Source organism: Lagenorhynchus albirostris, chromosome 17, assembly GCF_949774975.1.
Source record: "Lagenorhynchus albirostris chromosome 17, mLagAlb1.1, whole genome shotgun sequence".
In the NCBI taxonomy this organism is placed as follows: domain Eukaryota; kingdom Metazoa; phylum Chordata; class Mammalia; order Artiodactyla; family Delphinidae; genus Lagenorhynchus; species Lagenorhynchus albirostris.
This window is the reverse complement of record NC_083111.1, coordinates 72258979-72274486: the sequence shown is the minus strand read 5'-3', so window position 1 is coordinate 72274486 and position 15508 is coordinate 72258979.

The window sequence follows — 15508 nt, the reverse complement described above, 5'->3', positions numbered from 1 at the left end:
TAGTCTACGTATGTTCAAGTCTAAGAGAGAGGCTTTCTCAACAGCTCTGCATTCTGGCCTAATGTTGACGTCTTCTAAGTGCTGATCGAGGTTGCTCCCACCTTCTGTTTTTCAGCCTGCATGGGTAATGCACAGTGTCCCATGAGACAAGCACAACCCCTCTTAGAGCACAGGAAAGGGTGTCTACCTACTCATCCAAGGGCTGGATTTGAGGACCTGCTACCTCCCAATCCGCCATCCCATAAAGTCAGGAGGATCTTTTTTTTTTTTTGGCCGTGCCGCATGGCTGACGGGGTCTTAGTTCCCCGACCAGGGATTGAACACCGAGTCCTAACCACTGGACCGCCAGGAAATTCCCAGGAGGATCATCTTGAGCTCAGAGTCGCCCCCCCCGCAACCAGTTCCACTGCTTCCCTCCTGCTTTAGGGACCATGTGAGTGTAGCTGCCCTCAGCTGGAAGTAAGTACAATGTTATCATCCCCATTCTACAGATGAGGGGACTGAGGCACAGAGAGCTTGAGCAACTTGCCCTGGAAAGTTCTTACAACCAGAAAATAGTGGCACTGGGATTGAAACCCAGGTATTCTGGTTCTAGGCTCCTGCCCTGAAGCATCACTGCCCAGCCCTGTGATGGGTGAATCCTATTCTTTAAATGAAAGTTGAAAGTCTGGGCAGACTCCCCGCCAGCGGGCTGCAGTCTGTGTCAACGGGTGAGGACTGCAGGACTCTGGTGCAGCAGCTGCCATCGAGACAGCCTGGACCACTTGCCCTGGCCCCAAGCAGCCTCATCTTCTCCCCACAGTGGGCCAAACAACTGTTATCCTTCTCTGTGTATGTCGGGATACGGGAAAGGCTGAGAAGTACTGGGCTGAGTGTTACGAGGGCAGTTCCTTGAGGTGCGTGGACCTGGGTTTGAATCCTGTCTCTACTACTCGTCAGCTGTTCGATGTCAGACAAGTGGCATAAACGCTGCCCCTCAGATTCTTCACCGGCTACAGGGAGATAGCAAAGGAAGCGACTGTGATTTGGAATTCTGAAGTGTTCAGATTTGAGAAATATGGTAAACATGCCAAATACTAGAAAACATCCCAGAGGGGTCTGAGGCAGTGCTCAACAATTAAGCCCATTAATAATGTTGTAACAATACATGAATATTCACACCAAGTAGCATAACTAAAGGCTATAAATAGGACTGTTTAGCCCCCAAATTAGTTATAAAACAAACTTCAGCTTCTACGCCATTTTGGGTTTTGGAGTGTAGTTGCAAGATTGTCATCCATGCCACCAGGTAAGGCTGCCGTGAAGATAACAGATGCCATGAAGATGCATCTAAACCCCTCAGCATCCTGGCGCTCTGCTGCACTCCAATGTTGCTTGTCGTTATTATTAAACATGCAGTGATTTTATTGAAATAGTGGACATTTGCCATGTTACCTTGTCTTGACGTCATCTTGCTTGTCTATATTTGCAAAATTTTCTTTAATGAGTAGGTGTTCCTTTTAGAATGAAAAATGATAATTAAGAAAAAGTAAAGCATGTGGGTTTACTTAAAGGGCTGCAAAAGGTCTCACCGGACCCTTGGAGATTCAACCCTGAGTCAGAGGGTCTGGACCACTCCTGGGATGGATGTGGCCACCTTGCAGGGCAGTGGTGGGGTTGGTGGGGGGGCCGCCAGGCAGCATGCAGGAGCTCCCCCCATGGGTGGAATTTTTCCGGGGCCACAATAACTGCTGCTGACCGATTTCAGGGCTGTCCTTTCGGACGCAGTAAGAGAAGGGGTATTGGAAACTCATTTCTTTCCATGGCATTTTTATTCCAAACCCACAGGCTTTTCTGACACTCTGGCTCCCATGCCAACCAGCTTTTCCAAGTGAGAATGTTTCTCTCAGATTAGCTGTGGGCTCCACACAACTGAACCCAATATTTTATTGATGACTTACCAGGGGGCAGGGTGCCCTGCAGAATGACACCCTGTGCCTACTTCAATTATTAACTGCACGTCAGCCACCCTCCTGCCCGCTCCCACCCTGGGAAGATAACTTCGCCATTCTCTGAGCAAGCATCCTAACTGTTCTGGATCAACTCTGTGCATTTGTCTTTACCTTTTATAAAACAGACAGTGTGACTGAAATGCAAACAGTTTCTGTTTGGAAATAATCATTTCAAACATAGTCTTTTTGTAATACACGAATCCCCTATCTTGACATTATCATAACCATAATGGTTATGAAAACTAATGTTTTCAGAGTACTTTACAGTTTGCAAAGTCCATTTCCAAATATGATTTGATTTGATCTTCATAAAAATGCTCAGGGAGAGATATTATTTTCCCAGTTCCTCAGGAAACTGAGGCTCATAAAAATTAATAAGAATAAATTTTTGAAAAACTCTATCTAAACATTGAGTGTTAAGCTGAAAAGAGGTTAAAGAGCATGGTCCAAAGTCTTGATTTTACAAATAAAAAACTAAAGCCAAAGAGAAGCACACATTTGGCCAAGATTCAGCACCCGGATGCAGAATTAGAGCTGGAATGCTGAGAAGATGATTCCTTGTCTCAGGCCCTTTTGACTCCATCTGGGTGCTCTGACCTCTATTCCTTTGCTCACTGTAAATAAGACCCCGCCCTATAACCGGGAGGTCATTTAGGTCCTCCCTGCCCCATGGGCCTGAATGCGATTGGCTCGAATCCCCATGGAAAGCCCACGCTGCCTGCCAACCACCAGGTCCCTCACTGGAACTCTGCTTCTGGCTCCCACTCTCCACATCCCACCTCCATTCTGCTGGGACCCAACCCAAAACACAGCCCCTTCTGATTCTCAACACACACACACACACACACACACACACGGAATCTGCCACTCCAAAGCACTGTGAGCGCACATTCATGCTTCCTTTTTAACCAAAAAAGTGGTCCTGGTTCCCAATCCAAAGAAACATTTCAACAATAGAAGAAAAATAAAGAAATGTTGTTCCTTGAAAAACCTTTCTTGTTGGTTGTCTTTATTCCTTCCCTCCTCATATATAAAACTCATGGTTATTACAAATGGCAGCAGCAAACCTCAGACTTTCCCTAACAGTGTGTTACACGCGTAGGCAACCAGAGATCAGCTGAGCAAAGGTCCTTCTGAGTGACAGCTTACTCTCCTGCAAAAATGACCATACTAACCCAAACAAAGAAACTATTGAAGTTGCCCAAGTTCTCGACCTTTGAGACACCTTCCCTTGGACACCAGCCTCTGAGGGAAGTACCCTCTCTTGAGGGCTGCAGGAAGGCTTCTGATGAGTGTGTGGACACAGCAAAGGAGACCCCGACTGTCCACAGAAGATGCCGCAAGCTGGGACTCCTCTCCCGGGACCCTTATCAAATTCCAGATGAAATAAGGTCTTCTTGGTTCAAAGGAATAAATCCCATTTTGTTCAGATGACCTGTACTTGGGGTTGATAAATTGTTTTAACAAAGGCATGGGTGGGGAGAAGAGGGATCTAGGCACATACAGAGATTTGAAACAAATCCCTCAGCAGCCGGACCTCAAAGAGACTGGCTCCCCTCACCACGTCCTCTAGCCCTTGGCCGAACTCTCAGCATCAAGGGCTTTCCCCTGAATGAGACGGACAAGCACTCAAGGCTTTGGGGCAGAAGGGGCTCATGCTCAGACTTATATTTTTGCAGAAATGTCTGCCATGTTGTGATACAACGATGGGGAGGCAAGGGCAGAAGCTCACCATATTTGATGACGGATTGGATGCAAGGTATGGAAGAGAAGGGGCCAGGATGATTCCAGGTTTTGAGGTCTGAAGACCTGGATGGATTACTGATACGTTGATGACACTGGGAGAAGCGAGACTAGGGGAAGATCCCAGGTTTGCTTTGGGACAGGTCAAGTTGAGATGCCTGTGGCACCCCTGGATGTGTGAGTTGGAGGGCGGGGGAAAGATCCAAAGTGAAGATGCAGTCATAACGCTGGAACTTTCTGGAGTATGTGGCCCAGCCCACCACTCCCTCCTTCATGGGACGCTCACCTCCCTTGCTCTTCGTAGCTGCTTCCCTACTGGGTAAGACTTCAGTCAGTTTTCTGATGTCTCCATCTTAAGCTGCCTTCCTATACACAATCCGTTAGACTTCTTCCCATGACATCAGCCACCATCTCTGCTGATGATTCTAAAGATAAGCCCAGACCTCTCTCCTGAACTGGGAAACCAAATATCTAACAGGTTCCAAGTCAACCCCACCTGGCTGTCCCATGAGCTAAAAGTCCAGTGTTCTCTGTAAAGAAGCTCATCTTCTCTTCCTCTACCTTCCTGTGGCCCCAGCCAGGGTGAGAACAACTCCTTAATTCCCAGCTTGGCCCAGGCACATCTAGCTGGTTCTCCAACCACCCTGCCCCCTTCTCCTTCTTCCTCCTTATCTCTAGCTCTTATCACCACAAGTCCACACATAGACATACACGCAGGAACTACACAGTTATCCTTGATTGAGATCCTGCAGTGAATAGGCTGGTTTCTCCATCCGTAATAGCTCTCTGACCTTCAGCCCACTTGCCCAGAACCCAACAACACTATGTCATCCAGTGGTTAAGTGTGTGGCCTTTGGAGCCAGGTGCACTGCACTGCAAATCTAGCAACATGTTGTCCAAACAAAACTTGTGCACATGTTACAGCCACCTTGAGTCCTATATTTTTCCTTGAGTAGATGTAAAACGCCTCCAACCCATTGCACCTTGGAAAACTATAGCCCAGAACTACATGGGGAAGGGGATTCTAGGAAGCAGTTCTTGGCTTCTCTGTGATTCAGAGGGGACCTAAATTAGGAGAGGGTGACAGTGATGCCAAGTTGACGATCGACAACCAGCATGCCAGTGCTGTCGCCCCAGTTCCCCCACTGCACACTGTGTCTTGGTGCCCTGCCTCTCCCGCCCCCACCCCAGGAGTGTGCGCTCACACTTTACTACACTTTATAATAAACTACTAATTATCTATGACTTCCTCATATGCTAATTACAGATGAGATCACAGTTCCCGTTAATAGTTTAAAACGCAATGCCCTGAGCCCCTGTTGTTTAAATAGAAGGGATCTGTATCTCTTCCAGAGAATCCAACCTCCTAAAATATTGTTATTGGCCAACTTCAAGGCCAGTAGCATCCAGGCCTCCTAGAGGAACAGATTCAGTGAAGGAAAGAGATGCAGAGCCCAGATAATCAATTGATGGCATCTCAGGCTTCCGTGTCAGATGTGAACTCTCTGCAGGACCATGTCTCATTCTGGCTTCTAACGCTGTGGCTGATGTCATGACTAGCCATAGTAGGTCTTCAAAATCATTTGTTGAATGAATGAACCCCTAAGCGAACACAGGAAGGAAGATGTACACGAGCAGGTCCAGGTCTGCCTGCTCAGAGGCCCAAACTCCCCAGAAAGCCCTTCCACACTTGGCCCCTGACCCCTCTTTACCCACCTCTTTATCCAGCCCCGCCTCCTCTCTGGAAGTGTGTTCCACGCCATCCACCACAGTCTTCCATTGGTACAGGTAACAAAATGGACCCAAAAAGTCTTCCAAGAGGGCATCCTGGGCAAGAGGGTGGGAGGGCTGTGAAAAGAATGTAGATACCATCCCCACCCCGGGCTCAGAGTCCTCCGTGGGTGTCCTCCGGAAGCCGAATCCAGCCTCTGTACCCCGACACTGAATGAAATCTTGGAGACAGTTCTGGGTGAAGTAGAAAAGAATAGCTTTGTTGCTTTGTTGCAGGAAGGGGAAACCCCTTCCACGGCCCGAGAGTGGGCTCCTGTCTAACACTCGGAAATGAATTGTCTGAGGAGACACACGGGCTGACAAAGCAAGAGACTTTATTGGGAAGGGGCGCCCGGCTGGAGAGCAGGAGGGTGAGGGAACCCAGGAGGACGGCTCTGCCACGTGGCTCGCAGTCTCGGGTTTTATGGTGATCGGGTGAGTTTACGGGTTGTCCCTGGCCAACCATTCTGATTGAGGGTCCTTTCTGGTGGCGCGGGCATTGCTCACCCAAGATGGAGTCCAGCGAGGAGGATGCTGGGAGGTTGGTAGTACATGTGGATTGGTGTCTCCTTTTGACTTTTCCCGAATTCTTCCGGTTGGTGGTGGCTTGTTAGTTCCATGTTCCTTACCAGGACCTCCTGTTGCAAGATAAGTCATGCAAGTGGTTAGTGTGGTGCATGGCCAGGGCGGGCGGTTTCAGTCAGTGTTCTTCCCCTAACAGCTCTGCCAGGCAAAGGGGCCACAGAGGGCTAATGCCCTCAAAACTGTGTGTCGGGACCTGGAGGGGGTAGTGAGAAGTTTTATGGTAATGGTTCAAAGAGGGCGTGATCAGCTCGTGGACACTCTTCTGATTGGTTGGTGGGGAGGTAAGTGGGAGTCGGCATCATCAACCTTCCAGTTCCACCCAGTCTGGGGTCTGCGTGCTTGTGGGCAGCACACAGTTAACTTCTCCCACCTGGTGAAGGTTTCAGTATCTGCAAAACAGCTCAAAGGTGTTGTTGTGTGTATCCTTGAGGGGGAACCAGGACCCTGCCCCAAGGCTGCACTATTGTTTCTTGACTGTTCCTCCCTTGTCTCTGCATTCCCTCCCTTCCCTGATTACAAGGTTTGAACTGCTAGTTGGAACTCAGGGAAGGTCATGGAGGCTGAGTGAAGCCTATTTCCCAGGAGCCCCACAGGGTCCTGCTCCGTTTCACTCCTTCAGAACCCACAGCCGCCACCGCCTTTAGATAAAATCTTGGATTTCAAAGATGGCCCCTGGTCTGTTACCCTTTGCTTTGCTGTTGATCTTCTTTGTGGCTTAAAGATCCCACAGCTCCATTTAGCTCAAGCCTTCATCTTGGATTCCAGTCCCTCTCCCGCTCACTAGGTTTCCTCTCCACTCACCTCATTTTCATTTATTTTCTCCGTCTGTTGCAGTGAGGGCAGGGCAGGCAGGCTGCAGAGAGCAGCATGGGGGCCGCCGGGCATACCTCCAAAGCCGGCAGAGGAAATGCCATTAGCCTCAAATCCAGTGCAGGAAGGGAGGCCGGGATTTGCCACCCAAGGCTAAGCTCCTGGAGGAGAGGAGGCGGGTGATCAGCAGGGAACAGGAAAGCCTGGGGCAGAGCCCTCGCCTTTTTACAGCATGTACGGCAGAATCCAGCCCTGCAGAAACTGGGCACCGGCACTGCTGAGCACTTCTGCAGAGCCCAGAACAAGCAGACAGAGAGAGAGCAGGCAGCAGAGGGAGGCTATTTCAAGTACCCGTATAACCACCAGTTACAGGGACTGCGGGGATCTTGATGCAGCTGCCTGCAAGACAAGGTGATGTGAATCCTCTCTGGAAGCCGATTGCAGATAAGAGGATTGAGTGAGGTTAAGAGACTCAGTAAAAGGAACTAAGAAGAGAGAGAGAACGAGCAGCAGAAGTCAAAATTCTCCTTCTCAGGTCATGTCTGCATTCAGAGGTAGTAGAGTTCCAAGTTCAAAGGCTGCCTCCACCTCTTCTAAGCTGCAATGCCTGGTGGGACAGTTATTTCATCTCTCTGAGCCTCGGTCTCCCCGACACGTAGCAAGGGCGTAGGTATCTGTCCCTCACGAGGCTGGCGTGTCAATTCAATGTGATCCTGGGTAGAAAGCCACCACTAAATGTTTTCTGGTCACCTCAGGTGCCAGGGACTGTGCAAGACACCAGGGACAGGGCACTGAATGTGGGATGTGGTCCTTCTCTCCTTGAGCTTGCAACCCCTGGGGAGCAGAACAAGAGACAAATCCCCCCAAAACTGTGTGATCCATGCATCATAGGAAAAATTCAGGATGTCATGAGAGGGGCAGCTACACAGGGGGTGCAATTTGTTCCACGTTCATCAGTTCTTGTCTGAGCACTCGCCTGTATGCCAGGCATAGCTCCACTTCTAGAATCCCCTCTGACACTGTCCTAAACATCCTGGTGAGTGGAGAACCACGGGCACACAAAAGCAACTTACAAAATAGAGACAAAATTACTTCTGATGGCGGTAAGTGCTTTGAAAAAGTGTGATACAAAGTGGGGGCTACTTTCAATGAGGGGAAACATCTCTGAGAAGGAAATATTTGAGATATAACCTGAAGGCGCCAGCCATAACCATAACACCAGTCTCAAAATGAGATGACGGTGTAAAGATTCCTCATCAACTGTTGTTTAGGTGATGATACCTTTAGACATTCCCAATCCAGGCATCTAAGCCACACCCCACTCTGATTCCTCATCCCCCACCCCAGTGCCCCAGGGGGCACCATTTAAGACTCAAGATCCAATCCAGTGCCCTTCTTTGTGGTTTACACAGCTCTGCTAGACCACAGTCGGAAAGCATCCCATGGAATGTGCTGTCCCTTCACACCTGAGCAGCAGCGGGCCACTTCAAAGGCGCTAAGTAATAGGGATCTGCACGGCCCACAGTCAGGGAAGCTCAGGAAGCAATGAGAGCCCTCCATGTCCTAATGCAGGGAGACCTGGTGTCTGGAAGTGTGTAGGAGTCCTGAGAACTGTGACAGCCTTGTCTTGGGACCCGCTCTCCTTTGCTGCCATCTTGTGGTCATATTTGGGAATAACAGCCTTAAGTATGGGGCACTGCATTCTTCAAGGCCCTGTTCTAGGCGCCAGTGGTGGACATCCAGTAGTGAAAAAAGCAGACAAAAGGCCCGGCCCTCACAGAGCTTACATTCTAGCTGATTGGCCCAGATACAGCTGGGTAAAGGCTGAATCACCCCCATTGGACAGAGGAGACAACGAGGTTCAAAGAGGTAAAACGTTTGCCCAGACCACACAACTTACAAGTGGAAAAGTAGGATCTGAACTGAAAATTCCTTTGCACAGCACCCTCCTGCCTTCCCATAGTCTGTCAGGGGGACAGGAGGTTGGCCTTGAGTCAGGGGGCCAGACAACAAATCCTAAGAGGGCAGCATTGTGCTGAAAGGAAAGAGTCCCAGGCCAGGACCCTGGAGCCCCAAGTTTGAGTCTTGGCCCTCCCACTGTCTGGCTGTGTGACCTTACGTAAAACACTAAGCATCTCTGATCATCTGCAAAATGGGAATAACAAGATGCACGTTCCCTAGCCCGTCTGAGGGTTCATTGCACTGTCAACCTTACTGAACACCTAGCATGGCGGGCGTCGTGCTGGCCACACAGCTGGTTGAATCTTCACTCCCTCCAGGGCCCCCCCCTGTGCTGAGAAAGCCTCAGCACCCTCCGCCCGCAGCTCTCTAAAGCTTTCTCTCTCCTGCTCTTTAAGTCCGCTGGCCACTTTGGCCCCTCCAGGTTCTCCCGGTCTTGCTGCCTCCTCCCGTCCTTGAACTTCAATTCGTCTCCATGGTCAGTGTAATGACTCCTAACCGTTCCGCCGACACATACCCCAGGCAGCAACCCTGATAGAGTATCACCAGCAAAACCATGCTGACGGCGACCTCCTGGTCTCCAAACTCCACAGACCCTCCTATTACCTACTATCTCCATCTGAAATGTGTCCTCCTGTCTCCATCCCGATTGCCACTGTCCCCTTAAGCTACTGACCACCATTCTTTGACCAGATTTTCCTCTGGCAGGAGGTGTTCACCCCCCATGGTCTCACCACCTCACTGCTGGCTTTCTGCAGGCTAACTCTGTCCTCACCTCCTCCCAAGTGCAAAGCCCTGTCGACGCTCTTCAAGCACGTAGCCCAGCCCAGCGTGGCCGGCAGCATCTCGATGGCTTTTCCTCCCTTGGCTCTGGGCCCATCACGCTCCCTGCCTCTGAATATTCCACCTGGTTCACTGTCTGTAGGCAGAGTCTTATCACAGGGGCACTGCTGAGAAAGTCAGTGCCACTGCTGTTGTCTAAGTTGTCCCCTGCCTGCCACCCCACTGCCACGCCACTCCTTGGTCATGCGCTCTAAGACACTCCCAGTCCACCCAGCATTTACTGGGTGCTGACTACACTCCAGGCGCTTGTCTGAGCACTTCCCTGAATTACCTCATTTTCTCCTCTCCACAATTCTATTAGGTGGATGAGATTATCCCAGTTTAGGCTTATCCCAGATGAGGAGGACAAGCTTAGCCAAGGTCACAAAGCTAATAGGTGCAACAGTCTATCTCCAAAGTTTCCTCTTACCCACGACACGCATCCTCCGAAATTCACTGACAGAGGCCCCCCGAGAACTTCGGCTTCCCAACAAGTCATCCCTGAGAAGTCAGGATGTCACTTGAACACAGGTTCTTTGTGAAGTAGGAGATTGACTGCGGTCCTCAAGGGTATCAGAAGTAGTTTTCCTTCGTAGCTGTTATCACAGTTGTTCATAATACATTTACTTGTGTGATCATGTTTTAATGGTTTTCCCACCCAGGTTGGCCTGGCTCTCAATAAATACTTGTCAAAGGAAGGGGTTTGGTTAGAGGGAGAGAGAAGGGGGAAGGCAAGGAGGAAGAAGAAAGGGGAATTTGAAACATGGATCATGCAGCTGGGACCTGAAATGGCTTATCTGATCAATCTGTCCAGTTTCACACCTGCTTTTGGCCAAGAGGATTTGCCCACTTCTTCAGGTCACCATAACCAGAAGGCTTCAAGGTCCTTTGAAGGAGACAAATAGACTGGTTATTCATAATTCTGTGGACTCTGTGTGTGTGCGCGCGTGCATGTGTGTGTATGTGTGCATGTGCTATTGTTTTAACCATCAATTAACAACAGTTTATTCCATAGCATGAACCAGTTCTTACAGCACCTATTTAAAAAGTCCAGAGTTTGGAGTAGAGTCAGGACTGTGATGGAGAAAGCTAGGACCATGGCCAATGTTTACTTCTGAGAGTCTGCTGTCCATCCAAGTGTCACTGTTGAGCAAACATCTGCGGGGCCCACAGATGAAGTGGGAATGAACTGGCCTTGAGGGTCTTCAGTCCCTGAATGTTGAGTTTGCACCTCTCTCCACTGTGTTCTACTGGCCGGTGCTTCAAAAGCTCCCTGATGGCCTGTGTTTCTTTATATATCCTTGGAGCTGGGTCACTACACCCGAGTCATTCATTCATTCATTTAACAAATAACTATTGACTCTGTGCTAAGTTTTAAGAATGCAGAGGGGGAAAAAATTTCACACAGTCTTTACCCTGCCCAAACCTACACCATTAGCAGAAAAGGCAAGTAATTATATTGAAATGCATTGAATGTCGCAGTGAAAGAAGTGAAAGATGCAAAGCTATTTTCTGAAAGGAAGGAAGGAAGAGAAAGAAAGAAAGAAAGAAAGAAAGAAAGAAAGAAAGAAAGAAAGAAAGAAAGAAAGAAAGAAAGAAAGAAAGAAAGAAAGAAAGAAAGAAAGAAAGAGAAAGAAAGAAAAGGAAAGAAAGAAAGAAAAAGAAAGAAAGGAGGGAGGGAGGGAGGGAGGAAGAAAGAAGGAAAACAGAAAGAGGGGCAGGAAGAAGGCTAGCCTCCTCCGTGCGTGGGCTACTGTTAGGTATTGAGCTGGGATCAGCCATCCTTCCCATATTTATGTAGCATTTATGTAATCTTGATCTTCTACCAATTCTTTTGATGCTGGATATTTCAAGGATGTTGTATAGCTCTGAGCAGTACCAGGACACTAAGAAATGAGAAACACCCTGGTCCAGCTTTCAAGTTCTGATTCTCCAAGTCCCGTGGAAATCACCAAATTCGACCCATGGCCGCAAACACCTCTGACCTGAAGAATGGATTATGCCGGCTCATTTCCCTGGTGTCTCCTGCCAAGGTGCCATCGACCTAGAAAGAGATGTGGGTTGTTTGGGTGAGACTGGCAGGAAGTGGAGGGGAGGGAAGACGTTGCCATCTGGAGGGGACTTTGTTTCCGTGAGATTTTGTGAAGGTTGGTACACTGGAGGGCAGCCAAGCCCAGCTGGAGATGCACTGCCTCTGGGCATCATGAAGTCAGGAAAATACCCCAAGATCTTGCAAAGCAGACTGGTTTTCTGTCCTGTATTATCCTGGGATGCCCAGGAAGACCTCAAATAATAGAACCGGGAGTGGAAGATTGTGGAGGGTGACCCTGGGTCCAGGACTCCTATCACCTAACAGCAGCTTATTCTAGGTCATGTGTTTTAAACTATCGGTGCCTAGTGGGTTTGTAAATCAAGCAAGCATTTTTTTAAGAAATTGAATGGAGGGAATTTCCACGTGGTCCAGTGGTTAGGACTCCGTGTTTCCACTGCAGGGGGCACCGGTTCGATCCCTGGTCAGGGAACTAAGATCCTGCATGCCACATAGTGCGGCAAAAAGAAAAAAGAAATTGGACGGACGTATAAAAGGCAGTGAACATAGCAAAGACAGCTATAATTTTATGAAACTTTTGTTTGAGTCACATATGCACATGTCCACAATGTATTACAGGATGACGATGTAGTATCTATTTCTATCTGTGCATAGCAGTTTAGATTTTTTAAAACCAGTGCTTTCGGTTGTAGGATTATATATTTATATTCTTCAATTTTTTCTTTACTAAGTTTTTAATTTTACACAATAAAAATGTTTTACTTTTGTGGTAACTATAAAAAGTGGGAGTTTTTTTTCAATTTTTCATTATAGAGAATTCAATTGTACAGAAAAGTTGAAATAATAATACAGTGAATGCCTGTATACCCTTCTGCTAGGTTTACCAGTAAGAGCACTTGATCAAATTCGATATCATGGCCCTTTACCCCTAAGTTCTGACTCCTAAGATCTGGGACATAATCACAAAACAACCTGCTCAGGAAATTTAACATGGATATAGTGTTAGGTAATATACAGTCCACATTTAAATCTCCCTAATTGTCTTAATAATAATGTCTTAAAACTATGGTTTTCTTTTTGCTTTTTTGTTTAATCTATCAGTGAATCAATTATTGCACATTACATTTAGTTATTCTTAAAAGTGCAGATTTTTTCATTTTCAAAAACAGTAAGAAAGCACGAGACGGCAGAGCAGGTAAAGGACCCCTTAACGCCATACTGCATATGGGGGTGTATGTTTCTGTTCACATTTGTGCTTGGGGTGGCCATTATTACACAAGGCATTAGGGACCCAAGGTGTCCTACAGGTTCCCTTTAGCTCCTGATTGGGTGCACGTAGTGATGTTGAACGCTTGGTAAAACCCAGTGACAACAGAACAGAACTCACATCCCAGCTTCATTATTTGCCCTCTGGGTGACCTTGGGTAGCTTATTCACCTCTCTATGCCTCGGTTTCTTACCTGTCCATGGAATCATCACAGCGTTCGCCTCCTATGGCTGTCATGAAGGATTAAAAAGTACAATTTATAGACAGCTGTCTCATCATTATTCCAAAAATATTAGCTATGGTTATTAATAACATTATCTTGATTATCGTCAAGGGATCTTAATTAAGACACGCCAAGGACCATCACTCTAAGATGGCCCGACAGCTTGTGCATCAAAAATGAAGCTTCAATGCATCCACCGCGAAGTAGTGTGCAAGTGTGAAAAGAGTGGGGGTGTGACATGCTGGGTAGAAGACCACATCACCGCTTCCTGTCATTTAGTCTCTGCCAGTCTCTGCTTCTGTTCCTCCAGGATATAGTAAGAACAGTAGCTAGTAGGTTCATTTCATTGATGCAACAGGAAGTACGTGACAAGATGAGACCAGAGTCCTATTTTGAATACCAATTCCTCTGCTAACTTGCCCCTAAGATTTGGGCCACCATCTAACCTCTCTGAACCTGAATTTCCCTAACTGCCAAATTAGGAGTGCTGGCCAGGATACTCTCTTCCAACCCTAATGCTCCCTGTTTCTATAGGGAAACTATAGAACTAACAAACTAACTAACTAAGAACTAACAAAGCATTGATTTAGTGTTGTATATTCTTAGACATGATCAATATTCTTCTCCATGGGACCAGAAATAAAGCTAAAAGTCAGTCCAACAGGTACAGAGATAGAGACTCCGGGTCAGTCCCCTCAAGTCACTGACTCTCTCCTTGTTAGTTCTTCACAAAAGCACCCCAACCATGTCCAAAGTCAAACACACAAAGAAAAGAGTCCAGAATTTTTCACTGATTTTCATATATTTTCCAAATAGTCTGGACTCTGAATATGAATTTGTAGATCCTGAAGTCTTTCAATTAATTTAACAACCATAAATCCCCTTCACAAGATCTTATCTTTCTATCATTCCACACCTGACCAACCACATCCAGGCTGCAGCCCATCAGTAGTGACTCCGGAGCAGACAAAAGAAAAAGAGATCCACACCGCGGGCTCCTTTTCATGCGGGAGCGCTCTGTTTCTTATGTTGGAAATACAGTGGGCAATTTTAAACCATCGACTCCGCCATTATGTTATCTGGCATCGTCTGTCGGAAGATCTCAGCAGAAAAATGTATTAACCACCACCGACAGGGAGGACAGATAGAGTCAGTCAATTCTACCTGCTCCAGGGCAGGGGGCCATTTTGATAGTTACCTGTGATAGAGAAAGTATCCGTGTAGCTAAGATTTACTAAGTGATTTCTATTTGCCAAGTACTATGCTGACGCTTACGATGGAATCCCATCTCTCTGGATATGTGCCTTTCTCATCCAGAAGATGCAGGACAGCATCACAATCTGAGAGTTTACAAAGGAAATGAGTCGCTAACACAAAATCCTGCATAGCAGCAGCATGGACCTGGGTTCCACGTGACAGCGTCAGTGGTAGATGACACAGGCTTTACGTAACTTACTTCTACTCCCTGAACTTGCTCAAGCCTCATCCCACTCTCACTTCATGATGATTTTTCCTGGGCCTGCTCAACCTTATGACTGGATGGGCCTGGCAGAACCCAGTTCATGATAGGAAGCTCTGGCCACAGGAGAGGGGGATAGAAAGGCACTGTACAATTTAACAAATAAAATAATTATCCATTGATATCACTACTGTCTATTTAAGAGAGAAAAACGACTGGCTGGGGAAATTTAAAGCGTTTGTGGGGGGGTAGGGCTGTTCATGTTATGAGTCACTAATCAAGGAATTGAAAAGAACAAAAGTTCTTATGTCTTAAGGAGGTTCTGCTTTTAAAATGGTGATTAGGGAAAACCTCTATAGGAAGATGATTTAGGCTGAGACCCAAAGGATAAGAAGGAGGGAATTATGAGAGGGAGCATTGCAGGTGCAGAAACAAGCTGAAAGGAAACCAATATGGCTGGAGCTTAGTCAACAAAGAGGAGACAAGAGATGCATTTGAAGATGTGAGTACAAGACCATGCTCTGAAGTCCTAAGTAAGAAATGAGATTTCACCCAGTGTAATGGAAATCTGCTTTTGATGAAATGTCAACATCTGATTTTAAGAGAACCACTCTGGCAACCGTACGGAGAAAGGGTTGGAGGGGAATAGAGTGGAAACAGGAGACTGATTAGAAGGCGACTGCAATAGTCCGTGTGAGTATGAAGTTCATCTTGGTTACTTACCCTCATTCCTCTCTCATATTAGAGCACACCAAACACCTAAAACACCTGCAAGGGCCCACCTGTTTCTAAATCCAGGGCAAGGGTATTCAAAAGAAAAGCCTCATAA